Genomic DNA, 27798 nt, shown 5'->3' with positions numbered 1-27798 from the left:
TCTTATTTTTTTTGACACTCTGTCCTCTGAAGGATGTATAAATCTGGCTTTCCTTGCAAAACAAGAGTAGAGGAATATCCAGGATTTGATTTTCTTCACAAAAAGGGATTGGTCTGCATACTGTCTTAAGGAGGGAGCCCGGCTAGCTCAGTCGGTAGAGCATGAGACTCTTAATCTCAGGGTCGTGGGTTAGAGCCCCAAGTTGGGCGAAAAATAGTAATTTTTGCCTGAATATTGCATTGACTCTCATAATATGGAGATTAATCTTGCATTAGACCTCGAATAACTCCCAAAAATTGTCCAGGAATGGATTTCCTTCATAAAAAATAATTAGTCTGCATACCATCTTGAAGTGGGAGCCCGGCTAGCTCAGTCGGTAGAGCATGAGACTCTTAATATCAGGGTCGTGGGTTCGATCCCCACTTTGGGCGAAAATGAGTAATTTTTGCTGGACTCTCATAATCTTGTGATTATTCTTGCATTAGACATGCAATAACTATCAAAAATGGTATCTCCCTTGGTTTCTCATTGGTGGGAAATTTAACTTCAAGATTAGGTAGGGTATGAGTCTAGATGAACACACCACAATATCACTCATATTCGAGTAGTAAACAGGCCAACCTGAACTGTAAAACATCCCATAAGTGGAGGTAAGGCATAAGTTAGGAGTGAACTGAACACTGTTATGGGCAATTGGACTTCAAATAAAGTGTGGAAGGCAGTGAGGTTACTTTTTTCATGTTATGCAGATTAAACACACAGGGGAATTAGCTCAAATGGTAGAGCGCTCGCTTAGCATGCGAGAGGTAGCGGGATCGATGCCCGCATTCTCCATTATAAAATTTGCATACATTTTATTTTTAACTTGTCATTGCCAAGGTCATTGCAGAGTAAGAACAGAAAAATCACAGATGGCTTTCAAATATGGTCTCATTATAACAACTAAAGTGGTTTAATCAAAAGGGTTCAGGTATTCTTTAGCATGTGAGAGGAATTTGAATTCTTATGCAATCTCAAAATGAAGTTCTCACAACTTCCGTTTTCATTTTCTCTTATTTTTTTTTGACACTCTGTCCTCTGAAGGATGTATAAATCTGGCTTTCCTTGCAAAACAAGAGTAGAGGAATATCCAGGATTTGATTTTCTTCACAAAACGGGATTGGTCTGCATACTGTCTTAAGGAGGGAGCCCGGCTAGCTCAGTCGGTAGAGCATGAGACTCTTAATCTCAGGGTCGTGGGTTCGAGCCCCACGGTGGGCGAAAACGAGTAATTTTTGCCTGAATATTGCATTGACTCTCATAATATGGAGATTAATCTTGCATTAGACCTGCAATAACTCCCAAAAATTGTCCAGGAATGGATTTCCTTCATAAAAAATGATTAGTCTGCATACCATCTTGAAGTGGGAGCCCGGCTAGCTCAGTCGGTAGAGCATGAGACTCTTAATCTCAGGGTCGTGGGTTCGAGCCCCACGTTGGGCGAAAATGAGTAATTTTTGCTGGATTATTGCATTGACTCTCATAATCTGGTGAATATTCTTGCATTAGACATGCAATAACTATCAAAAATGGTATCTCCCTTGGTTTCTCATTTGTGGGAAATTTAACTTCAAGATTAGCTAGGGTATGAGTCTAGATGAACACACCGCAATATCACTCATATTCGAGTAGTAAACAGGCCAACCTGAACTGTAAAACATCCCATAAGTGGAGGTAAGGCATAAGTTAGGAGTGAATTTAACACTGTTATGGGCAATTGGACTTCAAATAAAGTGTGGAAGGCAGTAAGGTTACTTTTTTCATGTTATGCAGATTAAACACACAGGGGAATTAGCTCAAATGGTAGAGCGCTCGCTTAGCATGCGAGAGGTAGCAGGATCGATGCCCGCATTCTCCATTATAAAATTTGCATACATTTTATTTTTAACTTGTCATTGCCAAGGTCATTGCAGAGTAAGAACAGAAAAATCACAGATGGCTTTCAAATATGGTCTCATTATAACAACTAAAGTGGTTTAATCAAAAGGGTTCAGGTATTCTTTAGCATGTGAGAGGAATTTGAATTCTTATGCAATCTCAAAATGAAGTTCTCACAACTTTCATTTTCATTTTCTCTTATTTTTTTTGACACTCTGTCCTCTGAAGGATGTATAAATCTGGCTTTCCTTGCAAAACAAGAGTAGAGGAATATCCAGGATTTGATTTTCTTCACAAAAAGGGATTGGTCTGCATACTGTCTTAAGGAGGGAACCCGGCTAGCTCAGTCGGTAGAGCATGAGACTCTTAATCTCAGGGTCGTGGGTTCGAGCCCCACGTTGGGCGAAAACGAGTAATTTTTGCCTGAATATTGCATTTACTCTCATAATATGGAGATTAATCTTGCATTAGACCTGCAATAACTCCCAAAAAGTGTCCAGGAATGGATTTCCTTCATAAAAAATGATTAATCTGCATACCATCTTGAAGTGGGAGCCCGGCTAGCTCAGTCGGTAGAGCACGAGACTCTTAATCTCAGGGTCGTGGGTTCGAGCCCCACGTTGGGCGATAATGAGTAATTTTTGCTGGATTATTGCATTGACTCTCATAATCTGGTGATTATTCTTGCATTAGACATGCAATAACTATCAAAAATGGTATCTCCCTTGGTTTCTCATTGGTGGGAAATTTAACTTCAAGATTAGGTAGGGTATGAGTCTAGATGAACACACCATAATATCACTCATATTCGAGTAGTAAACAGGCCAACCTGAACTGTAAAACATCCCATAAGTGGAGGTAAGGCATAAGTTAGGAGTGAACTGAACACTGTTATGGGCAATTGGACTTCAAATAAAGTGTGGAAGGCAGTGAGGTTACTTTTTTCATGTTATGCAGATTAAACACACAGGGGAATTAGCTCAAATAGTAGAGCGCTCGCTCAGCATGCGAGAGGTAGCGGGATCGATGCCCGCATTCTCCATTATAAAATTTGCATACATTTTATTTTTAACTTGTCATTGCCAAGGTCATTGCAGAGTAAGAACAGAAAAATCACAGATGGCTTTCAAATATGGTCTCATTATAACAACTAAAGTGGTTTAATCAAAAGGGTTCAGGTATTCTTTAGCATGTGAGAGGAATTTGAATTCTTATGCAATCTCAAAATGAAGTTCTCACAACTTCTGTTTTCATTTTCTCTTATTTTTTTTGACACTCTGTCCTCGGAAGGATGTATAAATCTGGCTTTCCTTGCAAAACAAGAGTAGAGGAATATCCAGGATTTGATTTTCTTCACAAAAAGGGATTGGTCTGCATACTGTCTTAAGGAGGGAGCCCGGCTAGCTCAGTCGGTAGAGCATAAGACTCTTAATCTCAGGGTCGTGGGTTCGGGCCCCACGTTGGGCGAAAACGAGTAATTTTTGCCTGAATATTGCATTGACTCTCATAATATGGAGATTAATCTTGCATTAGACCTGCAATAACTCCCAAAAATTGTCCAGGAATGGATTTCCTTCATAAAAAATGATTAGTCTGCATACCATCTTGAAGTGGGAGCCCGGCTAGCTCAGTCGGTAGAGCTTGAGACTCTTAATCTCAGGGTCGTGGGTTCGAGCCCCACGTTGGGCGAAAATGAGTAATTTTTGCTGGATTATTGCATTGACTCTCATAATCTGGTGAATATTCTTGCATTAGACATGCAATAACTATCAGAAATGGTATCTCCCTTGGTTTCTCATTGGTGGGAAATTTAACTTCAAGATTAGCTTGGGTATGAGTCTAGATGAACACACCGCAATATCACTCATATTCGAGTAGTAAACAGGCCAACCTGAACTGTAAAACATCCCATAAGTGGAGGTAAGGCATAAGTTAGGAGTGAACTTAACACTGTTATGGGCAATTGGACTTCAAATAAAGTGTGGAAGGCAGTAAGGTTACTTTTTTAATGTTATGCAGATTAAACACACAGGGGAATTAGCTCAAATGGTAGAGCGCTCGCTTAGCATGCGAGAGGTAGCGGGATCGATGCCCGCATTCTCCATTATAAAATTTGTATACATTTTATTTTTAACTTGTCATTGCCAAGGTCATTGCAGAGTAAGAACAGAAAAATCACAGATGGCTTTCAAATATGGTCTCATTATAACAACTAAAGTGGTTTAATCAAAAGGGTTCAGGTATTCTTTAGCATGTGAGAGGAATTTGAATTCTTATGCAATCTCAAAATGAAGTTCTCACAACTTCCATTTTCATTTTCTCTTATTTTTTTTGACACTCTGTCCTCTGAAGGATGTATAAATCTGGCTTTCCTTGCAAAACAAGAGTAGAGGAATATCCAGGATTTGATTTTCTTCACAAAAAGGGATTGGTCTGCATACTGTCTTAAGGAGGGAGCCCGGCTAGCTCAGTCGGTAGAGCATGAGACTCTTAATCTCAGGGTCGTGTGTTCGAGCCCCACGTTGGGCGAAAAAGAGTAATTTTTGCCTGAATATTGCATTGACTCTCATAATATGGAGATTAATCTTGCATTCGACCTGCAATAACTCCCAAAAATTGTCCAGGAATGGATTTCCTTCATAAAAAATAATTAGTCTGCATACCTTCTTGAAGTGGGAGCCCGGCTAGCTCAGTCGGTAGAGCATGAGACTCTTAATCTCAGGGTCGTTGGTTCGAGCCCCACGTTGGGCGAAAATGAGTAATTTTTGCTGGATTATTGCATTGACTCTCATAATCTGGTGAATATTCTTGCATTAGACATGCAATAACTATCAAAAATGGTATCTCCCTTGGTTTCTCATTGGTGGGAAATTTAACTTCAAGATTAGCTAGGGTATGAGTCTAGATGAACACACCGCAATATCACTCATATTCGAGTAGTAAACAGGCCAACCTGAACTGTAAAACATCCCATAAGTGGAGGTAAGGCATAAGTTAGGAGTGAACTTAACACTGTTATGGGCAATTGGACTTCAAATAAAGTGTGGAAGGCAGTAAGGTTACTTTTTTCATGTTATGCAGATTAAACACACAGGGGAATTAGCTCAAATGGTAGAGCGCTCGCTTAGCATGCGAGAGGTAGCGGGATCGATGCCCGCATTCTCTATTATAAAATTTGCATACATTTTATTTTTAACTTGTCATTGCCAAGGTCATTGCAGAGTAAGAACAGAAAAATCACAGATGGCTTTCAACTATGGTCTCATTATAACAACTAAAGTGGTTTAATCAAAAGGGTTCAGGTATTCTTTAGCATGTGAGAGGAATTTGAATTCTTATGCAATCTCAAAATAAAGTTCTCACAACTTCCATTTTCATTTTCTCTTATTTTTTTTGACACTCTGTCCTCTGAAGGATGTATAAATCTGGCTTTCCTTGCAAAACAAGAGTAGAGGAATATCCAGGATTTGATTTTCTTCACAAAAAGGGATTGGTCTGCATACTGTCTTAAGGAGGGAACCCGGCTAGCTCAGTCGGTAGAGCATGAGACTCTTAATCTCAGGGTCGTGGGTTCGAGCCCCACTTTGGGCGAAAATGAGTAATTTTTGCCTGAATATTGCATTGACTCTCATAATATGGAGATTAATCTTGCATTAGACATGCAATAACTCCCCAAAATTGTCCAGGAATGGATTTCCTTCATAAAAAATGATTAGTCTGCATACCATCTTGAAGTGGGAGCCCGGCTAGCTCAGTCGGTAGAGCTTGAGACTCTTAATCTCAGGGTCGTGGGTTCGAGCCCCACGTTGGGCGAAAATGAGTAATTTTTGCTGGATTATTGCATTGACTCTCATAATCTGGTGAATATTCTTGCATTAGACATGCAATAACTATCAGAAATGGTATCTCCCTTGGTTTCTCATTGGTGGGAAATTTAACTTCAAGATTAGCTTGGGTATGAGTCTAGATGAACACACCGCAATATCACTCATATTCGAGTAGTAAACAGGCCAACCTGAACTGTAAAACATCCCATAAGTGGAGGTAAGGCATAAGTTAGGAGTGAACTTAACACTGTTATGGGCAATTGGACTTCAAATAAAGTGTGGAAGGCAGTAAGGTTACTTTTTTAATGTTATGCAGATTAAACACACAGGGGAATTAGCTCAAATGGTAGAGCGCTCGCTTAGCATGCGAGAGGTAGCGGGATCGATGCCCGCATTCTCCATTATAAAATTTGCATACATTTTATTTTTAACTTGTCATTGCCAAGGTCATTGCAGAGTAAGAACAGAAAAATCACAGATGGCTTTCAAATATGGTCTCATTATAACAACTAAAGTGGTTTAATCAAAAGGGTTCAGGTATTCTTTAGCATGTGAGAAGAATTTGAATTCTTATGCAATCTCAAAATGAAGTTCTCACAACTTCCATTTTCATTTTCTCTTATTTTTTTTGACACTCTGTCCTCTGAAGGATGTATAAATCTGGCTTTCCTTGCAAAACAAGAGTAGAGGAATATCCAGGATTTGATTTTCTTCACAAAAAGGGATTGGTCTGCATACTGTCTTAAGGAGGGAGCCCGGCTAGCTCAGTCGGTAGAGCATGAGACTCTTAATCTCAGGGTCGTGGGTTAGAGCCCCAAGTTGGGCGAAAAAGAGTAATTTTTGCCTGAATATTGCATTGACTCTCATAATATGGAGATTAATCTTGCATTAGACCTCGAATAACTCCCAAAAATTGTCCAGGAATGGATTTCCTTCATAAAAAATAATTAGTCTGCATACCATCTTGAAGTGGGAGCCTGGCTAGCTCAGTCGGTAGAGCATGAGACTCTTAATCTCAGGGTCGTGGGTTCGAGCCCCACGTTGGGCGAAAATGAGTAATTTTTGCTGGACTCTCATAATCTTGTGATTATTCTTGCATTAGACATGCAATAACTATCAAAAATGGTATCTCCCTTGGTTTCTCATTGGTGGGAAATTTAACTTCAAGATTAGGTAGGGTATGAGTCTAGATGAACACACCACAATATCACTCATATTCGAGTAGTAAACAGGCCAACCTGAACTGTAAAACATCCCATAAGTGGAGGTAAGGCATAAGTTAGGAGTGAACTGAACACTGTTATGGGCAATTGGACTTCAAATAAAGTGTGGAAGGCAGTGAGGTTACTTTTTTCATGTTATGCAGATTAAACACACAGGGGAATTAGCTCAAATGGTAGAGCGCTCGCTTAGCATGCGAGAGGTAGCGGGATCGATGCCCGCATTCTCCATTATAAAATTTGCATACATTTTATTTTTAACTTGTCATTGCCAAGGTCATTGCAGAGTAAGAACAGAAAAATCACAGATGGCTTTCAAATATGGTCTCATTATAACAACTAAAGTGGTTTAATCAAAAGGGTTCAGGTATTCTTTAGCATGTGAGAGGAATTTGAATTCTTATGCAATCTCAAAATGAAGTTCTCACAACTTCCGTTTTCATTTTCTCTTATTTTTTTGGACACTCTGTCCTCTGAAGGATGTATAAATCTGGCTTTCCTTGCAAAACAAGAGTAGAGGAATATCCAGGATTTGATTTTCTTCACAAAAAGGGATTGGTCTGCATACTGTCTTAAGGAGGGAGCCGGCTAGCTCAGTCGGTAGAGCATGAGACTCTTAATCTCAGGGTCGTGGGTTCGAGCCCCACGTTGCGCGAAAACGAGTAACTTTTGCCTGAATATTGCATTGACTCTCATAATATGGAGATTAATCTTGCATTAGACCTGCAATAACTCCCAAAAATTGTCCAGGAATGGATTTCCTTCATAAAAAATGATTAGTCTGCATACCATCTTGAAGTGGGAGCCCGGCTAGCTCAGTAGGTAGAGCATGAGACCCTTAATCTCAGGGTCGTGGGTTCGAGCCCCACGTTGGGCGAAAATGAGTAATTTTTGCTGGATTATTGCATTGACTCTCATAATCTGGTGAATATTCTTGCATTAGACATGCAATAACTATCAGAAATGGTATCTCCCTTGGTTTCTCATTGGTGGGAAATTTAACTTCAAGATTAGCTAGGGTATGAGTCTAGATGAACACACCGCAATATCACTCATATTCGAGTAGTAAACAGGCCAACCTGAACTGTAAAACATCCCATAAGTGGAGGTAAGGCATAAGTTAGGAGTGAAATTAACACTGTTATGGGCAATTGGACTTCAAATAAAGTGTGGAAGGCAGTAAGGTTACTTTTTTCATGTTATGCAGATTAAACACACAGGGGAATTAGCTCAAATGGTAGAGCGCTCGCTTAGCATGCGAGAAGGAGCGGGATCGATGCCCGCATTCTCCATTATAAAATTTGCATACATTTTATTTTTAACTTGTCATTGCCAAGGTCATTGCAGAGTAAGAACAGAAAAATCACAGAGGGCTTTCAAATATGGTCTCATTATAACAACTAAAGTGGTTTATTCAAAAGGGTTCAGGTATTCTTTAGCATGTGAGAGGAATTTGAATTCTTATGCAATCTCAAAATGAAGTTCTCACAACTTCCATTTTCATTTTCTCTTATTTTTTTTGACACTCTGTCCTCTGAAGGATGTATAAATCTGGCTTTCCTTGCAAAACAAGAGTAGAGGAATATCCAGGATTTGATTTTCTTCACAAAAAGGGATTGGTCTGCATACTGTCTTAAGGAGGGAGCCCGGCTAGCTCAGTCGGTAGAGCATGAGACTCTTAATCTCAGGGTCGTGGGTTAGAGCCCCAAGTTGGGCGAAAAATAGTAATTTTTGCCTGAATATTGCATTGACTCTCATAATATGGAGATTAATCTTGCATTAGACCTCGAATAACTCCCAAAAATTGTCCAGGAATGGATTTCCTTCATAAAAAATAATTAGTCTGCATACCATCTTGAAGTGGGAGCCCGGCTAGCTCAGTCGGTAGAGCATGAGACTCTTAATATCAGGGTCGTGGGTTCGATCCCCACTTTGGGCGAAAATGAGTAATTTTTGCTGGACTCTCATAATCTTGTGATTATTCTTGCATTAGACATGCAATAACTATCAAAAATGGTATCTCCCTTGGTTTCTCATTGGTGGGAAATTTAACTTCAAGATTAGGTAGGGTATGAGTCTAGATGAACACACCACAATATCACTCATATTCGAGTAGTAAACAGGCCAACCTGAACTGTAAAACATCCCATAAGTGGAGGTAAGGCATAAGTTAGGAGTGAACTGAACACTGTTATGGGCAATTGGACTTCAAATAAAGTGTGGAAGGCAGTGAGGTTACTTTTTTCATGTTATGCAGATTAAACACACAGGGGAATTAGCTCAAATGGTAGAGCGCTCGCTTAGCATGCGAGAGGTAGCGGGATCGATGCCCGCATTCTCCATTATAAAATTTGCATACATTTTATTTTTAACTTGTCATTGCCAAGGTCATTGCAGAGTAAGAACAGAAAAATCACAGATGGCTTTCAAATATGGTCTCATTATAACAACTAAAGTGGTTTAATCAAAAGGGTTCAGGTATTCTTTAGCATGTGAGAGGAATTTGAATTCTTATGCAATCTCAAAATGAAGTTCTCACAACTTCCGTTTTCATTTTCTCTTATTTTTTTTTGACACTCTGTCCTCTGAAGGATGTATAAATCTGGCTTTCCTTGCAAAACAAGAGTAGAGGAATATCCAGGATTTGATTTTCTTCACAAAACGGGATTGGTCTGCATACTGTCTTAAGGAGGGAGCCCGGCTAGCTCAGTCGGTAGAGCATGAGACTCTTAATCTCAGGGTCGTGGGTTCGAGCCCCACGGTGGGCGAAAACGAGTAATTTTTGCCTGAATATTGCATTGACTCTCATAATATGGAGATTAATCTTGCATTAGACCTGCAATAACTCCCAAAAATTGTCCAGGAATGGATTTCCTTCATAAAAAATGATTAGTCTGCATACCATCTTGAAGTGGGAGCCCGGCTAGCTCAGTCGGTAGAGCATGAGACTCTTAATCTCAGGGTCGTGGGTTCGAGCCCCACGTTGGGCGAAAATGAGTAATTTTTGCTGGATTATTGCATTGACTCTCATAATCTGGTGAATATTCTTGCATTAGACATGCAATAACTATCAAAAATGGTATCTCCCTTGGTTTCTCATTTGTGGGAAATTTAACTTCAAGATTAGCTAGGGTATGAGTCTAGATGAACACACCGCAATATCACTCATATTCGAGTAGTAAACAGGCCAACCTGAACTGTAAAACATCCCATAAGTGGAGGTAAGGCATAAGTTAGGAGTGAATTTAACACTGTTATGGGCAATTGGACTTCAAATAAAGTGTGGAAGGCAGTAAGGTTACTTTTTTCATGTTATGCAGATTAAACACACAGGGGAATTAGCTCAAATGGTAGAGCGCTCGCTTAGCATGCGAGAGGTAGCAGGATCGATGCCCGCATTCTCCATTATAAAATTTGCATACATTTTATTTTTAACTTGTCATTGCCAAGGTCATTGCAGAGTAAGAACAGAAAAATCACAGATGGCTTTCAAATATGGTCTCATTATAACAACTAAAGTGGTTTAATCAAAAGGGTTCAGGTATTCTTTAGCATGTGAGAGGAATTTGAATTCTTATGCAATCTCAAAATGAAGTTCTCACAACTTTCATTTTCATTTTCTCTTATTTTTTTTGACACTCTGTCCTCTGAAGGATGTATAAATCTGGCTTTCCTTGCAAAACAAGAGTAGAGGAATATCCAGGATTTGATTTTCTTCACAAAAAGGGATTGGTCTGCATACTGTCTTAAGGAGGGAACCCGGCTAGCTCAGTCGGTAGAGCATGAGACTCTTAATCTCAGGGTCGTGGGTTCGAGCCCCACGTTGGGCGAAAACGAGTAATTTTTGCCTGAATATTGCATTTACTCTCATAATATGGAGATTAATCTTGCATTAGACCTGCAATAACTCCCAAAAAGTGTCCAGGAATGGATTTCCTTCATAAAAAATGATTAATCTGCATACCATCTTGAAGTGGGAGCCCGGCTAGCTCAGTCGGTAGAGCACGAGACTCTTAATCTCAGGGTCGTGGGTTCGAGCCCCACGTTGGGCGATAATGAGTAATTTTTGCTGGATTATTGCATTGACTCTCATAATCTGGTGATTATTCTTGCATTAGACATGCAATAACTATCAAAAATGGTATCTCCCTTGGTTTCTCATTGGTGGGAAATTTAACTTCAAGATTAGGTAGGGTATGAGTCTAGATGAACACACCATAATATCACTCATATTCGAGTAGTAAACAGGCCAACCTGAACTGTAAAACATCCCATAAGTGGAGGTAAGGCATAAGTTAGGAGTGAACTGAACACTGTTATGGGCAATTGGACTTCAAATAAAGTGTGGAAGGCAGTGAGGTTACTTTTTTCATGTTATGCAGATTAAACACACAGGGGAATTAGCTCAAATAGTAGAGCGCTCGCTCAGCATGCGAGAGGTAGCGGGATCGATGCCCGCATTCTCCATTATAAAATTTGCATACATTTTATTTTTAACTTGTCATTGCCAAGGTCATTGCAGAGTAAGAACAGAAAAATCACAGATGGCTTTCAAATATGGTCTCATTATAACAACTAAAGTGGTTTAATCAAAAGGGTTCAGGTATTCTTTAGCATGTGAGAGGAATTTGAATTCTTATGCAATCTCAAAATGAAGTTCTCACAACTTCTGTTTTCATTTTCTCTTATTTTTTTTGACACTCTGTCCTCGGAAGGATGTATAAATCTGGCTTTCCTTGCAAAACAAGAGTAGAGGAATATCCAGGATTTGATTTTCTTCACAAAAAGGGATTGGTCTGCATACTGTCTTAAGGAGGGAGCCCGGCTAGCTCAGTCGGTAGAGCATAAGACTCTTAATCTCAGGGTCGTGGGTTCGGGCCCCACGTTGGGCGAAAACGAGTAATTTTTGCCTGAATATTGCATTGACTCTCATAATATGGAGATTAATCTTGCATTAGACCTGCAATAACTCCCAAAAATTGTCCAGGAATGGATTTCCTTCATAAAAAATGATTAGTCTGCATACCATCTTGAAGTGGGAGCCCGGCTAGCTCAGTCGGTAGAGCTTGAGACTCTTAATCTCAGGGTCGTGGGTTCGAGCCCCACGTTGGGCGAAAATGAGTAATTTTTGCTGGATTATTGCATTGACTCTCATAATCTGGTGAATATTCTTGCATTAGACATGCAATAACTATCAGAAATGGTATCTCCCTTGGTTTCTCATTGGTGGGAAATTTAACTTCAAGATTAGCTTGGGTATGAGTCTAGATGAACACACCGCAATATCACTCATATTCGAGTAGTAAACAGGCCAACCTGAACTGTAAAACATCCCATAAGTGGAGGTAAGGCATAAGTTAGGAGTGAACTTAACACTGTTATGGGCAATTGGACTTCAAATAAAGTGTGGAAGGCAGTAAGGTTACTTTTTTAATGTTATGCAGATTAAACACACAGGGGAATTAGCTCAAATGGTAGAGCGCTCGCTTAGCATGCGAGAGGTAGCGGGATTGATGCCCGCATTCTCCATTATAAAATTTGTATACATTTTATTTTTAACTTGTCATTGCCAAGGTCATTGCAGAGTAAGAACAGAAAAATCACAGATGGCTTTCAAATATGGTCTCATTATAACAACTAAAGTGGTTTAATCAAAAGGGTTCAGGTATTCTTTAGCATGTGAGAGGAATTTGAATTCTTATGCAATCTCAAAATGAAGTTCTCACAACTTCCATTTTCATTTTCTCTTATTTTTTTTGACACTCTGTCCTCTGAAGGATGTATAAATCTGGCTTTCCTTGCAAAACAAGAGTAGAGGAATATCCAGGATTTGATTTTCTTCACAAAAAGGGATTGGTCTGCATACTGTCTTAAGGAGGGAGCCCGGCTAGCTCAGTCGGTAGAGCATGAGACTCTTAATCTCAGGGTCGTGTGTTCGAGCCCCACGTTGGGCGAAAAAGAGTAATTTTTGCCTGAATATTGCATTGACTCTCATAATATGGAGATTAATCTTGCATTCGACCTGCAATAACTCCCAAAAATTGTCCAGGAATGGATTTCCTTCATAAAAAATAATTAGTCTGCATACCTTCTTGAAGTGGGAGCCCGGCTAGCTCAGTCGGTAGAGCATGAGACTCTTAATCTCAGGGTCGTTGGTTCGAGCCCCACGTTGGGCGAAAATGAGTAATTTTTGCTGGATTATTGCATTGACTCTCATAATCTGGTGAATATTCTTGCATTAGACATGCAATAACTATCAAAAATGGTATCTCCCTTGGTTTCTCATTGGTGGGAAATTTAACTTCAAGATTAGCTAGGGTATGAGTCTAGATGAACACACCGCAATATCACTCATATTCGAGTAGTAAACAGGCCAACCTGAACTGTAAAACATCCCATAAGTGGAGGTAAGGCATAAGTTAGGAGTGAACTTAACACTGTTATGGGCAATTGGACTTCAAATAAAGTGTGGAAGGCAGTAAGGTTACTTTTTTCATGTTATGCAGATTAAACACACAGGGGAATTAGCTCAAATGGTAGAGCGCTCGCTTAGCATGCGAGAGGTAGCGGGATCGATGCCCGCATTCTCTATTATAAAATTTGCATACATTTTATTTTTAACTTGTCATTGCCAAGGTCATTGCAGAGTAAGAACAGAAAAATCACAGATGGCTTTCAACTATGGTCTCATTATAACAACTAAAGTGGTTTAATCAAAAGGGTTCAGGTATTCTTTAGCATGTGAGAGGAATTTGAATTCTTATGCAATCTCAAAATAAAGTTCTCACAACTTCCATTTTCATTTTCTCTTATTTTTTTTGACACTCTGTCCTCTGAAGGATGTATAAATCTGGCTTTCCTTGCAAAACAAGAGTAGAGGAATATCCAGGATTTGATTTTCTTCACAAAAAGGGATTGGTCTGCATACTGTCTTAAGGAGGGAACCCGGCTAGCTCAGTCGGTAGAGCATGAGACTCTTAATCTCAGGGTCGTGGGTTCGAGCCCCACTTTGGGCGAAAATGAGTAATTTTTGCCTGAATATTGCATTGACTCTCATAATATGGAGATTAATCTTGCATTAGACATGCAATAACTCCCCAAAATTGTCCAGGAATGGATTTCCTTCATAAAAAATGATTAGTCTGCATACCATCTTGAAGTGGGAGCCCGGCTAGCTCAGTCGGTAGAGCTTGAGACTCTTAATCTCAGGGTCGTGGGTTCGAGCCCCACGTTGGGCGAAAATGAGTAATTTTTGCTGGATTATTGCATTGACTCTCATAATCTGGTGAATATTCTTGCATTAGACATGCAATAACTATCAGAAATGGTATCTCCCTTGGTTTCTCATTGGTGGGAAATTTAACTTCAAGATTAGCTTGGGTATGAGTCTAGATGAACACACCGCAATATCACTCATATTCGAGTAGTAAACAGGCCAACCTGAACTGTAAAACATCCCATAAGTGGAGGTAAGGCATAAGTTAGGAGTGAACTTAACACTGTTATGGGCAATTGGACTTCAAATAAAGTGTGGAAGGCAGTAAGGTTACTTTTTTAATGTTATGCAGATTAAACACACAGGGGAATTAGCTCAAATGGTAGAGCGCTCGCTTAGCATGCGAGAGGTAGCGGGATCGATGCCCGCATTCTCCATTATAAAATTTGTATACATTTTATTTTTAACTTGTCATTGCCAAGGTCATTGCAGAGTAAGAACAGAAAAATCACAGATGGCTTTCAAATATGGTCTCATTATAACAACTAAAGTGGTTTAATCAAAAGGGTTCAGGTATTCTTTAGCATGTGAGAGGAATTTGAATTCTTATGCAATCTCAAAATGAAGTTCTCACAACTTCCATTTTCATTTTCTCTTATTTTTTTTGACACTCTGTCCTCTGAAGGATGTATAAATCTGGCTTTCCTTGCAAAACAAGAGTAGAGGAATATCCAGGATTTGATTTTCTTCACAAAAAGGGATTGGTCTGCATACTGTCTTAAGGAGGGAGCCCGGCTAGCTCAGTCGGTAGAGCATGAGACTCTTAATCTCAGGGTCGTGTGTTCGAGCCCCACGTTGGGCGAAAAAGAGTAATTTTTGCCTGAATATTGCATTGACTCTCATAATATGGAGATTAATCTTGCATTCGACCTGCAATAACTCCCAAAAATTGTCCAGGAATGGATTTCCTTCATAAAAAATAATTAGTCTGCATACCTTCTTGACGTGGGAGCCCGGCTAGCTCAGTCGGTAGAGCATGAGACTCTTAATCTCAGGGTCGTTGGTTCGAGCCCCACGTTGGGCGAAAATGAGTAATTTTTGCTGGATTATTGCATTGACTCTCATAATCTGGTGAATATTCTTGCATTAGACATGCAATAACTATCAAAATGGTATCTCCCTTGGTTTCTCATTGGTGGGAAATGTAACTTCAAGATTAGCTAGGGTATGAGTCTAGATGAACACACCGCAATATCACTCATATTCGAGTAGTAAACAGGCCAACCTGAACTGTAAAACATCCCATAAGTGGAGGTAAGGCATAAGTTAGGAGTGAACTTAACACTGTTATGGGCAATTGGACTTCAAATAAAGTGTGGAAGGCAGTAAGGTTACTTTTTTCATGTTATGCAGATTAAACACACAGGGGAATTAGCTCAAATGGTAGAGCGCTCGCTTAGCATGCGAGAGGTAGCGGGATCGATGCCCGCATTCTCTATTATAAAATTTGCATACATTTTATTTTTAACTTGTCATTGCCAAGGTCATTGCAGAGTAAGAACAGAAAAATCACAGATGGCTTTCAAATATGGTCTCATTATAACAACTAAAGTGGTTTAATCAAAAGGGTTCAGGTATTCTTTAGCATGTGAGAGGAATTTGAATTCTTATGCAATCTCAAAATAAAGTTCTCACAACTTCCATTTTCATTTTCTCTTATTTTTTTTGACACTCTGTCCTCTGAAGGATGTATAAATCTGGCTTTCCTTGCAAAACAAGAGTAGAGGAATATCCAGGATTTGATTTTCTTCACAAAAAGGGATTGGTCTGCATACTGTCTTAAGGAGGGAACCCGGCTAGCTCAGTCGGTAGAGCATGAGACTCTTAATCTCAGGGTCGTGGGTTCGAGCCCCACGTTGGGCGAAAATGAGTAATTTTTGCCTGAATATTGCATTGACTCTCATAATATGGAGATTAATCTTGCATTAGACATGCAATAACTCCCAAAAATTGTCCAGGAATGGATTTCCTTCATAAAAAATGATTAGTCTGCATACCACCTTGAAGTGGGAGCCCGGCTAGTTCAGTCGGTAGAGCTTGAGACTCTTAATCTCAGGGTCGTGGGTTCGAGCCCCACGTTGGGCGAAAATGAGTAATTTTTGCTGGACTCTCATAATCTGGTGAGTATTCTTGCATTAGACATGCAATAACTATCAAAAATGGTATCTCCCTTGGTTTCTCATTGGTGGGAAATTTAACTTCAAGATTAGGTAGGGTATGAGTCTAGATGAACACACCACAATATCACTCATATTCGAGTAGTAAACAGGCCAACCTGAACTGTAAAACATCCCATAAGTGGAGGTAAGGCATAAATTAGGAGTGAACTTAACACTGTTATGGGCAATTGGACTTCAAATAAAGTGTGGAAGTCAGTAAGGTTACTTTTTTCATGTTATGCAGATTAAACACTCAGGGGAATTAGCTCAAATGGTAGAGCGCTCGCTTAGCATGCGAGAGGTAGCGGGATCGATACCCGCATTCTACATTAAAAAAGTTTGCATACATTTTATTTTTAACTTGTCATTGCCAAGGTCATTGCAGAGTAAGAACAGAAAAATCACAGATGGCTTTCAAATATGGTCTCATTATAACAACTAAAGTGGTTTAATCCAAAGGGTTCAGGTATTCTTTAGCATGTGAGAGGAATTTGAATTCTTATGCAATCTCAAAATGAAGTTCTCACAACTTCCATTTTCATTTTCTCTTATTTTTTTTGACACTCTGTCCTCTGAAGGATGTATAAATCTGGCTTTCCTTCCAAAACAAGAGTAGAGGAATATCCAGGATTTGATTTTCTTCACAAAAAGGGATTGGTCAGCATACTGTCTTAAGGAGGGAACCCGGCTAGCTCAGTCGGTAGAGCATGAAACTCTTAATCTCAGGGTCGTGGGTTCGAGCCCCACGTTGGGCGAAAACGAGTAATTTTTGCCTGAATATTGCATTGACTCTCATAATATGGAGATTAATCTTGCATTAGACATGCAATAACTCCCAAAAATTGTCCAGGAATGGATTTCCTTCATAAAAAATGATTAGTCTGCATACCATCTTGAAGTGGGAGCCCGGCTAGCTCAGTCGGTAGAGCATGAGACTCTTAATCTCAGGGTTGTGGGTTCGAGCCCCACGTTGGGCGAAAATGAGTAATTTTGGCTGGACTCTCATAATCTGGTGATTATTCTTGCATTAGACATGCAATAACTATCAAAAATGGTATCTCCCTTGGTTTCTCATTGGTGGGAAATTTAACTTCAAGATTAGGTAGGGTATGAGTCTAGATGAACACACCATAAGTGGAGGTAAGGCATAAGTTAGGAGTGAACTGAACACTGTTATGGGCAATTGGACTTCAAATAAAGTGTGGAAGGCAGTGAGGTTACTTTTTCATGTTATGCAGATTAAACACACAGGGAAATTAGCTCAAATGGTAGAGCGCTCGCTTAGCATGCGAGAGGTAGCGGGATCGATGCCCGCATTCTCCATTATAAAATTTGTATACATTTTATTTTTAACTTGTCATTGCCAAGGTCATTGCAGAGTAAGAACAGAAAAATCACAGATGGCTTTCAAATATGGTCTCATTATAACAACTAAAGTGGTTTAATCAAAAGGGTTCAGGTATTCTTTAGCATGTGAGAGGAATTTGAATTCTTATGCAATCTACAAAATGAAGTTCTCACAACTTCCATTTTCATTTTCTCTTATTTTTTTTGACACTCTGTCCTCTGAAGGATGTATAAATCTGGCTTTCCTTGCAAAACAAGAGTAGAGGAATATCCAGGATTTGATTTTCTTCACAAAAAGGGATTGGTCTGCATACTGTCTTAAGGAGGGAGCCCGGCTAGCTCAGTCGGTAGAGCATGAGACTCTTAATCTCAGGGTCGTGTGTTCGAGCCCCACGTTGGGCGAAAAAGAGTAATTTTTGCCTGAATATTGCATTGACTCTCATAATATGGAGATTAATCTTGCATTCGACCTGCAATAACTCCCAAAAATTGTCCAGGAATGGATTTCCTTCATAAAAAATAATTAGTCTGCATACCTTCTTGAAGTGGGAGCCCGGCTAGCTCAGTCGGTAGAGCATGAGACTCTTAATCTCAGGGTCGTTGGTTCGAGCCCCACGTTGGGCGAAAATGAGTAATTTTTGCTGGATTATTGCATTGACTCTCATAATCTGGTGAATATTCTTGCATTAGACATGCAATAACTATCAAAATGGTATCTCCCTTGGTTTCTCATTGGTGGGAAATTTAACTTCAAGATTAGCTAGGGTATGAGTCTAGATGAACACACCGCAATATCACTCATATTCGAGTAGTAAACAGGCCAACCTGAACTGTAAAACATCCCATAAGTGGAGGTAAGGCATAAGTTAGGAGTGAACTTAACACTGTTATGGGCAATTGGACTTCAAATAAAGTGTGGAAGGCAGTAAGGTTACTTTTTTCATGTTATGCAGATTAAACACACAGGGGAATTAGCTCAAATGGTAGAGCGCTCGCTTAGCATGCGAGAGGTAGCGGGATCGATGCCCGCATTCTCTTTTATAAAATTTGCATACATTTTATTTTTAACTTGTCATTGCCAAGGTCATTGCAGAGTAAGAACAGAAAAATCACAGATGGCTTTCAAATATGGTCTCATTATAACAACTAAAGTGGTTTAATCAAAAGGGTTCAGGTATTCTTTAGCATGTGAGAGGAATTTGAATTCTTATGCAATCTCAAAATAAAGTTCTCACAACTTCCATTTTCATTTTCTCTTATTTTTTTTGACACTCTGTCCTCTGAAGGATGTATAAATCTGGCTTTCCTTGCAAAACAAGAGTAGAGGAATATCCAGGATTTGATTTTCTTCACAAAAAGGGATTGGTCTGCATACTGTCTTAAGGAGGGAACCCGGCTAGCTCAGTCGGTAGAGCATGAGACTCTTAATCTCAGGGTCGTGGGTTCGAGCCCCACGTTGGGCGAAAATGAGTAATTTTTGCCTGAATATTGCATTGACTCTCATAATATGGAGATTAATCTTGCATTAGACATGCAATAACTCCCAAAAATTGTCCAGGAATGGATTTCCTTCATAAAAAATGATTAGTCTGCATACCATCTTGAAGTGGGAGCCCGGCTAGTTCAGTCGGTAGAGCTTGAGACTCTTAATCTCAGGGTCGTGGGTTCGAGCCCCACGTTGGGCGAAAATGAGTAATTTTTGCTGGACTCTCATAATCTGGTGAGTATTCTTGCATTAGACATGCAATAACTATCAAAAATGGTATCTCCCTTGGTTTCTCATTGGTTGGAAATTTAACTTCAAGATTAGGTAGGGTATGAGTCTAGATGAACACACCACAATATCACTCATATTCGAGTAGTAAACAGGCCAACCTGAACTGTAAAACATCCCATAAGTGGAGGTAAGGCATAAGTTAGGAGTGAACTTAACACTGTTATGGGCAATTGGACTTCAAATAAAGTGTGGAAGTCAGTAAGGTTACTTTTTTCATGTTATGCAGATTAAACACTCAGGGGAATTAGCTCAAATGGTAGAGCGCTCGCTTAGCATGCGAGAGGTAGAGGGATCGATGCCCGCATTCTACATTAAAAAAGTTTGCATACATTTTATTTTTAACTTGTCATTGCCAAGGTCATTGCAGAGTAAGAACAGAAAAATCACAGATGGCTTTCAAATATGGTCTCATTATAACAACTAAAGTGGTTTAATCCAAAGGGTTCAGGTATTCTTTAGCATGTGAGAGGAATTTGAATTCTTATGCAATCTCAAAATGAAGTTCTCACAACTTCCATTTTAATTTTCTCTTATTTTTTTTGACACTCTGTCCTCTGAAGGATGTATAAATCTGGCTTTCCTTCCAAAACAAGAGTAGAGGAATATCCAGGATTTGATTTTCTTCACAAAAAGGGATTGGTCAGCATACTGTCTGAAGGAGGGAACCCGGCTAGCTCAGTCGGTAGAGCATGAAACTCTTAATCTCAGGGTCGTGGGTTCGAGCCCCACGTTGGGCGAAAACGAGTAATTTTTGCCTGAATATTGCATTGACTCTCATAATATGGAGATTAATCTTGCATTAGACATGCAATAACTCCCAAAAATTGTCCAGGAATGGATTTCCTTCATAAAAAATGATTAGTATGCATACCATCTTGAAGTGGGAGCCCGGCTAGCTCAGTCGGTAGAGCATGAGACTCTTAATCTCAGGGTCGTGGGTTCGAGCCCCACGTTGGGCGAAAATGAGTAATTTTGGCTGGACTCTCATAATCTGGTGATTATTCTTGCATTAGACATGCAATAACTATCAAAAATGGTATCTCCCTTGGTTTCTCATTGGTGGGAAATTTAACTTCAAGATTAGGTAGGGTATGAGTCTAGATGAACCCACCACAATATCACTCATATTCGAGTAGTAAACAGGCCAACCTGAACTGTAAAACATCCCTTAAGTGGAGGTAAAGCATAAATTAGGAGTGAACTGAACACTGTTATGGGCAATTGGACTTCAAATAAAGTGTGGAAGGCAGTAAGGTTACTTTTTTCATGTTATGCAGATTAACCACTCAGGAGAATTAGCTCAAATGGTAGAGCACTCGCTTAGCATGCGAGAGGTAGCGGGATCAATGCCCGCATTCTCCATTATAAAATTTGCATACATTTTATTTTTAACTTGTCATTGCCAAGGTCATTGCAGAGTAAGAACAGAAAAATCACAGATGGCTTTCAAATATGGTCTCATTATAACAACTAAAGTGGTTTAATCAAAAGGGTTCAGGTATTCTTTAGCACGTGAGAGGAATTTGAATTCTTATGCAATCTCAACATGAAGTTCTCACAACTTCCATTTTCATTTTCTCTTATTTTATTTGACACTCTGTCCCCTAAAGGATGTATAAATCTGGCTTTCCTTGCAAAACAAGAGTAGAGGAATATCCAGGATTTGATTGTCTTCACAAAAAGTGATTGGTCTGCATACTGTCTTAAGGAGGGACCCCGGCAAGCTCAGTCGGTAGAGCATGAGACTCTTAAGCTCAGGGTCGTGGGTTTGAGCCCCACGTTGGGCGAAAAAGAGTAATTTTTGCCTGAATATTTCATTGACTCTCATAATATGGAGATTAATCTTGCATTAGACATGCAATAACTCCCATAAATTGTCCAGAAATGGATTTCCTTCATAAAAAATGATTAGTCTGCATACCATCTTGAAGTGGGAGCCCGGCTAGCTCAGTCAGTAGAGCATGAGACTCTTAATCTCAGGGACGTGGGTTCGAGCCCCACGTTGGGCGAAAATGAGTAATTTTTGCTGGATTATTGCATTGACTCTCATAATCTGGTGAATATTCTTGCATTAGACATGCAATAACTATCAAAAATAGTATCTCCCTTGGTTTCTCATTGGTGGGAAATTTAACTTCAAGATTAGCTAGGGTATGAGTCTAGATGAACAAACCACAATATCACTCATATTCGAGTAGTAAACAGGCCAACCTGAACTGTAAAACATCCCATAAGTGGAGGTAAGGCATAAGTTAGGAGTGAACTTAACACTGTTATGGGCAATTGGACTTCAAATAAAGTGTGGAAGGCAGTAAGGTTACTTTTTTCATGTTATGCAGATTAAACATTCAGGGGAATTAGCTCAAATGGTAGAGCGCTCGCTTAGCATGCGAGAGGTAGCGGGATCAATGCCCGCATTCTCCATTATAAAATTTGCATACATTTTATTTTTAACTTGTCATTGCCAAGGTCATTGCAGAGTAAGAACAGAAAAATCAAAGATGGCTTTCAAATATGGTCTCATTATAACAACTAAAGTGGTTTAATCAAAACGGTTCAGGTATTCTTTAGCACGTGAGAGGAATTTGAATTCTTATGCAATCTCAACATGAAGTTCTCACAACTTCCATTTTCTCTTATTTTATTTGACACTCTGTCCCCTAAAGGATGTATAAATCTGGCTTTCCTTGCAAAACAAGAGTAGAGGAATATCCAGGATTTGATTTTCTTCACAAAAAGTGATTGGTCTGCATACTGTCTTAAGGAGGGACCCCGGCAAGCTCAGTCGGTAGAGCATGAGACTCTTAAGCTCAGGGTCGTGGGTTCGAGCCCCACGTTGGGCAAAAAAGAGTAATTTTTGCCTGAATATTTCATTGACTCTCATAATATGGAGATTAATCTTGAATTAGACATGCAATAACTCCCATAAATTGTCCAGAAATGGATTTCCTTCATAAAAAATGATTAGTCTGCATACCATCTTGAAGTGGGAGCCCGGCTAGCTCAGTCGGTAGAGCATGAGACTCTTAATCTCAGGGTCGTGGGTTCGAGCCCCACGTTGGGCGAAAATGAGTAATTTTTGCTGGATTATTGCATTGACTCTCATAATCTGGTGAATATTCTTGCATTAGACATGCAATAACTATCAAAAATGGTATCTCCCTTGGTTTCTCATTGGTGGGAAATTTAACTTCAAGATTAGCTAGGGTATGAGTCTAGATGAACACACCACAATATCACTCATATTCGAGTAGTAAACAGGCCAACCTGAACTGTAAAACATCCCATAAGTGGAGGTAAGGCATAAGTTAGGAGTGAACTGAACACTGTTATGGGCAATTGGACTTCAAATAAAGTGTGGAAGTCAGTAAGGTTACTTTTTTCATGTTATGCAGATTAAACACTCAGGGGAATTAGCTCAAATGGTAGAGCGCTCGCTTAGCATGCGAGAGGTAGCGGGATCGATGCCCGCATTCTACATTAAAAAAGTTTGCATACATTTTATTTTTAACTTGTCATTGCCAAGGTCATTGCAGAGTAAGAACAGAAAAATCACAGATGGCTTTCAAATATGGTCTCATTATAACAACTAAAGTGGTTTAATCAAAAGGGTTCAGGTATTCTTTAGCATGTGAGAGGAATTTGAATTCTTATGCAATCTCAAAATGAAGTTCTCACAACTTCCATTTTCATTTTCTCTTATTTTTTTTTGACACTCTGTCCTCTGAAGGATGTATAAATCTGGCTTTCCTTGCAAAACAAGAGTAGAGGAATATCCAGGATTTGATTTTCTTCACAAAAAGGGATTGGTCTGCATACTGTCTTAAGGAGGGAACCCGGCTAGCTCAGTCGGTAGAGCATGAAACTCTTAATCTCAGGGTCGTGGGTTCGAGCCCCACGTTGGGCGAAAACGAGTAAATTTTGCCTGAATATTGCATTGACTCTCATAATATGGAGATTAATCTTGCATTAGACATGCAATAACTCCCAAAAATTGTCCAGGAATGGATTTCCTTCATAAAAAATGATTAGTCTGCATACCATCTTGAAGTTGGAGCCCGGCTAGCTCAGTCGGTAGAGCATGAGACTCTTAATCTCAGGGTCGTGGGTTCGAGCCCCACGTTGGGCGAAAATGAGTAATTTTGGCTGGACTCTCATAATCTGGTGATTATTCTTGCATTAGACATGCAATAACTATCAAAAATGGTATCTCCCTTGGTTTCTCATTGGTGGGAAATTTAACTTCAAGATTAGGTAGGGTATGAGTCTAGATGAACACACCACAATATCACTCATATTCGAGTAGTAAACAGGCCAACCTGAACTGTAAAACATCCCATAAGTGGAGGTAAGGCATAAGTTAGGAGTGAACTGAACACTGTTAATGGGCAATTGGACTTCAAATAAAGTGTTGAAGGCAGTGAGGTTACTTTTTTCATGTTATGCAGATTAAACACACTGGGGAATTAGCTCAAATGGTAGAGCGCTCGCTTAGCATGCGAGAGGTAGTGGGATCGATGCCCGCATTCTCCATTATAAAATTTGCATACATTTTATTTTTAACTTGTCATTGCCAAGGTCATTGCAGAGTAAGAACAGAAAAATCACAGATGGCTTTCAAATATGGTCTCATTATAACAACTAAAGTGGTTTAATCAAAAGGGTTCAGGTATTCTTTAGTATGTGAGAGGAATTTGAATTCTTATGCAATCTCAAAATGAAGTTCTCACAACTTCCGTTTTCATTTTCTCTTATTTTTTTTTGACACTCTGTCCTCTGAAGGATGTATAAATCTGGCTTTCCTTGCAAAACAAGAGTAGAGGAATATCCAGGATTTGATTTTCTTCACAAAAAGGGATTGGTCTGCATACTGTCTTAAGGAGGGAGCCCGGCTAGCTCAGTCGGTAGAGCATGAGACTCTTAATCTCAGGGTCGTGGGTTCGGGCCCCACGTTGGGCGAAAACGAGTAATTTTTGCCTGAATATTGCATTGACTCTCATAATATGGAGATTAATCTTGCATTAGACCTGCAATAACTCCCAAAAATTGTCCAGGAATGGATTTCCTTCATAAAAAATGATTAGTCTGCATACCATCTTGAAGTGGGAGCCCGGCTAGCTCAGTCGGTAGAGCTTGAGACGCTTAATCTCAGGGTCGTGAGTTCGAGCCCCACGTTGGGCGAAAATGAGTAATTTTTGCTGGATTATTGCATTGACTCTCATAATCTGGTGAATATTCTTGCATTAGACATGCAATAACTATCAGAAATGGTATCTCCCTTGGTTTCTCATTGGTGGGAAATTTAACTTCAATATTAGCTTGGGGATGAGTCTAGATGAACACACCGCAATATCACTCATATTCGAGTAGTAAACAGGCCAACCTGAACTGTAAAACATCCCATAAGTGGAGGTAAGGCATAAGTTAGGAGTGAACTTAACACTGTTATGGGCAATTGGACTTCAAATAAAGTGTGGAAGGCAGTAAGGTTACTTTTTTCATGTTATGCAGATTAAACACACAGGGGAATTAGCTCAAATGGTGGAGCGCTCGCTTAGCATGCGAGAGGTAGCGGGATCGATGCCCGCATTCTCCATTATAAAATTTGCATACATTTTATTTTTAACTTGTCATTGCCAAGGTCATTGCAGAGTAAGAACAGAAAAATCACAGATGGCTTTCAAATATGGTCTCATTATAACAACTAAAGTGGTTTAATCAAAAGGGTTCAGGTATTCTTTAGCATGTGAGAGGAATTTGAATTCTTATGCAATCTCAAAATGAAGTTCTCACAACTTCCATTTTCATTTTCTCTTATTTTTTTTGACACTCTGTCCTCTGAAGGATGTATACATCTGGCTTTCCTTGCAAAACAAGAGTAGAGGAATATCCAGGATTTGATTTTCTTCACAAAAAGGGATTGGTCTGCATACTGTCTTAAGGAGGGAGCCCGGCTAGCTCAGTCGGTAGAGCATGAGACTCTTAATCTCAGGGTCGTGTGTTCGAGCCCCACGTTGGGCGAAAAAGAGTAATTTTTGCCTGAATATTGCATTGACTCTCATATTATGGAGATTAATCTTGCATTAGACCTGCAATAACTCCCAAAAATTGTCCAGGAATGGATTTCCTTCATAAAAAATGATTAGTCTGCATACCATCTTGAAGTGGGAGCCCGGCTAGCTCAATCGGTAGAGCTTGAGACTCTTAATCTCAGGGTCGTGGGTTCGAGCCCCACGTTGGGCGAAAATGAGTAATTTTTGCTGGATTATTGCATTGACTCTCATAATCTGGTGAATATTCTTGCATTAGACATGCAATAACTATCAGAAATGGTATCTCCCTTGGTTTCTCATTGGTGGGAAATTTAACTTAAAAGATTAGCTAGGGTATGAGTCTAGATGAACACACCACAATATCACTCATATTCGAGTAGTAAACAGGCCAACCTGAACTGTAAAACATCCCATAAGTGAAGGTAAGGCATAAGTTAGGAGTGAACTGAACACTGTTATGGGCAATTGGACTTCAAATAAAGTGTGGAAGGCAGTGAGGTTACTTTTTTCATGTTATGCAGATTAAACACACAGGGGAATTAGCTCAAATGGTAGAGCGCTCGCTTAGCATGCGAGAAGTAGCGGGATCGATGCCCGCATTCTCCATTATAAAATTTGCATACATTTTATTTTTAACGTGTCATTGCCAAGGTCATTGCAGAGTAAGAACAGAAAAATCACAGATGGCTTTCAAATATGGTCTCATTATAACAACTAAAGTGGTTTAATCAAAAGGGTTCAGGTATTCTTTAGCATGTGAGAGGAATTTGAATTCTTATGCAATCTCAAAATGAAGTTCTCACAACTTCCATTTTCATTTTCTCTTATTTTTTTTGACACTCTGTCCTCTGAAGGATGTATAAATCTGGCTTTCCTTGCAAAACAAGAGTAGAGGAATATCCAGGATTTGATTTTCTTCACAAAAAGGGATTGGTCTGCATACTGTCTTAAGGAGGGAGCCTGGCTAGCTCAGTCGGTAGAGCATGAGACTCTTAATCTCAGGGTCGTGTGTTCGAGCCCCAAGTTGGGTGAAAAAGAGTAATCTTTACCTGAATATTGCATTGACTCTCATAATATGGAGATTAATCTTGCATTAGACCTGCAATAACTCCCAAAAATTGTCCAGGAATGGATTTCCTTAATAAAAAATATTTAGTCTGCATACCATCTTGAAGTGGGAGCCCGGCTAGCTCAGTCGGTAGAGCATGAGACTCTTAATCTCAGGGTCGTGGGTTCGAGCCCCACGTTGGGCGAAAATGAGTAATTTTTGCTAGATTATTGCATTGACTCTCATAATCTGGTGAAAATTCTTGCATTAGACATGCAATAACTATCAAAAATGGTATCTCCCTTGGTTTCTCATTGGTGGGAAATTTAACTTCAAGATTAGCTAGGGTATGAGTCTAGATGAACACACCGCAATATCACTCATATTCGAGTAGTAAACAGGCCAACCTGACCTGTAAAACATCCCATAAGTGGAGGCAAGGCATAAGTTAGGAGTGAACTTAACACTGTTATGGGCAATTGGACTTCAAATAAAGTGTGGAAGGCAGTAAGGTTACTTTTTTCATGTTATGCAGATTAAACACACAGGGGAATTAGCTCAAATGGTAGAGCGCTCGCTTAGCATGCGAGAGGTAGCGGGATCGATGCCCGCATTCTCCATTATAAAATTTGCATACATTTTATTTTTAACTTGTCATTGCCAAGGTCATTGCAGAGTAAGAACAGAAAAATCACAGATGGCTTTCAAATATGGTCTCATTATAACAACTAAAGTGGTTTAATCAAAAGGGTTCAGGTATTCTTTAGCATGTGAGAGGAATTTGAATTCTTATGCAATCTCAAAATGAAGTTCTCACAACTTCCATTTTCATTTTCTCTTATTTTTTTTGACACTCTGTCCTCTGAAGGATGTATAAATCTGGCTTTCCTTGCAAAACAAGAGTAGAGGAATATCCAGGATTTGATTTTCTTCACAAAAAGGGATTGGTCTGCATACTGTCTTAAGGAGAGAGCCCGGCTAGCTCAGTCGGTAGAGCATGAGACTCTTAATCTCAGGGTCGTGGGTTCGAGCCCCACGTTGGGCGAAAACGAGTAATTTTTGCCTGAATATTGCATTGACTCTCATAATATGGAGATTAATCTTGCATTAGACCTGCAATAACTCCCAAAAATTGTCCAGGAATGGATTTCCTTCATAAAAAATGATTAGTCTG

At 39.6% G+C, this 27798-nt stretch overlaps 14 non-coding genes across 14 annotated transcripts; all 14 read left to right on the top strand.

Moving 5' to 3' along the window:
• Nucleotides 1-761: 761 nt before the first annotated feature.
• TRNAA-AGC (transfer RNA alanine (anticodon AGC)) lies at nt 762-834 on the top strand. Its single transcript has one exon. It is a non-coding gene; the product is annotated as a tRNA-Ala (tRNA).
• A 575-nt stretch (nt 835-1409) lies between these two features.
• Nucleotides 1410-1482, top strand: TRNAK-CUU (transfer RNA lysine (anticodon CUU)). Its single transcript has one exon. It is a non-coding gene; the product is annotated as a tRNA-Lys (tRNA).
• Nucleotides 1483-3948: 2466 nt separating this feature from the next.
• Nucleotides 3949-4021, top strand: TRNAA-AGC (transfer RNA alanine (anticodon AGC)). Its single transcript has one exon. It is a non-coding gene; the product is annotated as a tRNA-Ala (tRNA).
• Nucleotides 4022-6072: 2051 nt separating this feature from the next.
• TRNAA-AGC (transfer RNA alanine (anticodon AGC)) lies at nt 6073-6145 on the top strand. Its single transcript has one exon. It is a non-coding gene; the product is annotated as a tRNA-Ala (tRNA).
• Nucleotides 6146-7122: 977 nt separating this feature from the next.
• On the top strand, nt 7123-7195 carry TRNAA-AGC (transfer RNA alanine (anticodon AGC)). The gene has a single exon. It is a non-coding gene; the product is annotated as a tRNA-Ala (tRNA).
• A 2038-nt stretch (nt 7196-9233) lies between these two features.
• On the top strand, nt 9234-9306 carry TRNAA-AGC (transfer RNA alanine (anticodon AGC)). Its single transcript has one exon. It is a non-coding gene; the product is annotated as a tRNA-Ala (tRNA).
• A 575-nt stretch (nt 9307-9881) lies between these two features.
• On the top strand, nt 9882-9954 carry TRNAK-CUU (transfer RNA lysine (anticodon CUU)). Its single transcript has one exon. It is a non-coding gene; the product is annotated as a tRNA-Lys (tRNA).
• Nucleotides 9955-14544: 4590 nt separating this feature from the next.
• Nucleotides 14545-14617, top strand: TRNAA-AGC (transfer RNA alanine (anticodon AGC)). Its single transcript has one exon. It is a non-coding gene; the product is annotated as a tRNA-Ala (tRNA).
• A 5792-nt stretch (nt 14618-20409) lies between these two features.
• TRNAK-CUU (transfer RNA lysine (anticodon CUU)) lies at nt 20410-20482 on the top strand. The gene has a single exon. It is a non-coding gene; the product is annotated as a tRNA-Lys (tRNA).
• Nucleotides 20483-22515: 2033 nt separating this feature from the next.
• TRNAK-CUU (transfer RNA lysine (anticodon CUU)) lies at nt 22516-22588 on the top strand. Its single transcript has one exon. It is a non-coding gene; the product is annotated as a tRNA-Lys (tRNA).
• Nucleotides 22589-23579: 991 nt separating this feature from the next.
• TRNAK-CUU (transfer RNA lysine (anticodon CUU)) lies at nt 23580-23652 on the top strand. Its single transcript has one exon. It is a non-coding gene; the product is annotated as a tRNA-Lys (tRNA).
• Nucleotides 23653-26756: 3104 nt separating this feature from the next.
• Nucleotides 26757-26829, top strand: TRNAK-CUU (transfer RNA lysine (anticodon CUU)). The gene has a single exon. It is a non-coding gene; the product is annotated as a tRNA-Lys (tRNA).
• A 342-nt stretch (nt 26830-27171) lies between these two features.
• Nucleotides 27172-27244, top strand: TRNAA-AGC (transfer RNA alanine (anticodon AGC)). Its single transcript has one exon. It is a non-coding gene; the product is annotated as a tRNA-Ala (tRNA).
• Nucleotides 27245-27596: 352 nt separating this feature from the next.
• On the top strand, nt 27597-27669 carry TRNAK-CUU (transfer RNA lysine (anticodon CUU)). Its single transcript has one exon. It is a non-coding gene; the product is annotated as a tRNA-Lys (tRNA).
• The last annotated feature ends 129 nt before the right edge of the window (nt 27670-27798 follow it).

Source organism: Lissotriton vulgaris, chromosome 1_1 (assembly GCF_964263255.1).
Source record: "Lissotriton vulgaris chromosome 1_1, aLisVul1.2, whole genome shotgun sequence".
Taxonomy (NCBI): Eukaryota; Metazoa; Chordata; class Amphibia; order Caudata; family Salamandridae; genus Lissotriton; species Lissotriton vulgaris.
This window is presented reverse-complemented; position numbering and strand designations above follow the sequence as displayed.